A 2,391-nucleotide genomic window follows, 5' to 3' on the forward strand; every position below is an offset into this window, starting at 1 on the left:
ATATAAGTATGCTTTAAAACTACTTAACAAAAATTACCAAAAGATCACAAAGGTATCGATACTATTTCAATGGTATCGATATTTCTCATATATGGTACCGATACTAATCAGAATATCGGTACCAAATCAACATTTTATTTTCTTACAAAAATTAAAGCTCAACAATTATTGATACAAATCCAAAATGCACCGGTATTTTTTACCCCGAGTATCGATACTCGAGAAATGGTATCGATACCAAAATGAGCTACTGACTTCCTACATATTCGAAATATCATGGATGTATCGATACTAAATACTTGATTATCGATACCACTACATAAAACAACAAAAAGAACACTAAAACAGGGCATTTTACACAACCATACATATACTAAATCATCATGCATTTATAACTTCAAAATTCAGTATAAAAAAAATCAGAATCTGCAATTCCATGTAACATCAATAATTTAAACTAAACCATCCAATGAACTAATAACAAACATCCATAATTTCTACAAGTAATAATATCGAGAAAACATCTAAAACATCATGGAAATAGAAAAATAAAAATTCTACCACATTGCCTTATTCCCGCAGTATAAAACAACTATAAATCACCTACTCAAATGCTAAATCTACTTGGATCACTCCCTTGGAAATTTTTCACACCGCTCAACCGCAATGCTAACAGTCTGTAATGGTTTAAAAAAGAGTGAGTAAGCTTAAACAAACTCAGTGAATGATTAGAATTACCACCAAATAGGCATGCATCCACACATTAACCGAAAACAATCAAAGCTCAATTACATGCGCATATTATTATGAGAACATACTAACGTATTCATGTAATATTGATCAACACATTTAGCTTATTAATCCACATGTTCATGCATACATCACATATCATAATATCACATTTTATGAAAACATATTTAACGATAGTTTGGCACTTCAGCATATGAAACATAAAAGTTGGCTCAATCACTACACATCGAATACACAGATCTCTAACACAGCAAATGACTTGTAGAGTCGAACATATCCTAAAAGCGTAGTATGTAGCTAATGCTCTCCAACACACCAACATATCCCTGGGAAAGGAGCTTAGCTCACATTCCCTTATCTTTTTGAAATTGTCCCGGGCCTCAATGCCCCAAAAACACAACATATAGGTGAGTACTCACAAATCCTACGGCATGCCAACTATACCCAATGGTCTCATAAAGTCACAAGGCCAAAGTATCCACAATAAAACCACATAATAACTTACCGATCTTTGCACTTTTTCACTGCATATTCACATTATAAACACAACATTATCACTGTCAATCGGTATGTACAACACACTCACAACTAACACTTTCACAATAACAATCACAAGCATATTTCACATGTTACAGTATCACATTTTAATTCTCAAGTCCACAACACATAATCAAATATTTCACAAATTAAGCAAAGGTCTAAGAAAGCTTACACTCAAAACTTAGAGTAGGGTTTAGGCTACTCCTAAGTTCCCAAATAACACTATGAATCGTGTTTATAAGTAGCGATTCCAAACACTCACTGTTCGCGTTTTTGCCTTGTCGTCGAAAGTTTAAACTAAAAACACACACAATTATCATTTAGCCAAGGACTCACCAAAATCAACTAAAAACACAAGCCTAAGTTAAATTCTCATGAAACTGAAATTTCGACAAGCTTAGCCAAAACACAAAAATCTCAATACCTACTCGTTCCTATCACATGAAATTGATTCAAATTGACTAATTAAATGTCCAAGAACAATTCTCAATCTTCTATCTACTCAAAACTATAAAAATTCATGGTTTCAAAATTTCGACATATTATGGCAATTTTCACGAAAATTCAATAAAACCTCAAAATTCTTGAACAAAACTTTAAGGGAAGTTTAGAAACCTCCTAACCATATCAAAACAAGTTGAAAAATACTTTGAAACATCATTTTCCTTTAAAATCCTGAAATCTACCATTAATGACCAAATTTTCGTCTTTTATTCAAAACATTCAATTCAATAGGTAAAAACTCTATTTAAAAGACGTGATATCATCAAAAACTAATAGGAAATCAAAATGTTACCTTCGATGGGAGAAAAATGAACGTTTGGTTGGAAATCCAGAAAACTCACAGGTTTGGGAGATGACAAAATTGATGGTATTTTTAGTGTTATTCTGAAATTCTAGAGAGATTTAATGCTTGGAAGATGATAAGAATAAAAAGAATTGATGTTTGGAAGACAAAATAAGTGAAGGATGCTTGGGGATGCAATGGACAACAACAACAAAGAGAAGGGGAAAAAGTTTCGTGAGTTTGCTGTAGGTGGGGAGAAGAAATAGGTTAATTTTAAACTTTGGTAAATTTCCCTTTTGATACCCCTGGCTTTA

At 32.5% G+C, this 2,391-nt stretch overlaps 1 long non-coding RNA gene across 1 annotated transcript; it reads right to left on the reverse strand.

The window, feature by feature from the left end:
* Window positions 1-352: 352 nt before the first annotated feature.
* On the reverse strand, window positions 353-2,391 carry LOC108461939 (uncharacterized). The gene is made up of 3 exons (XR_001867892.2): window positions 2,087-2,391; window positions 1,463-1,587; window positions 353-677 (listed from the first exon to the last, which is right to left on the reverse strand). It is a non-coding gene; the product is annotated as an uncharacterized LOC108461939 (long non-coding RNA).

This window comes from Gossypium arboreum, chromosome 13 (genome assembly GCF_025698485.1).
Source record: "Gossypium arboreum isolate Shixiya-1 chromosome 13, ASM2569848v2, whole genome shotgun sequence".
In the NCBI taxonomy this organism is placed as follows: Eukaryota; Viridiplantae; Streptophyta; class Magnoliopsida; order Malvales; family Malvaceae; genus Gossypium; species Gossypium arboreum.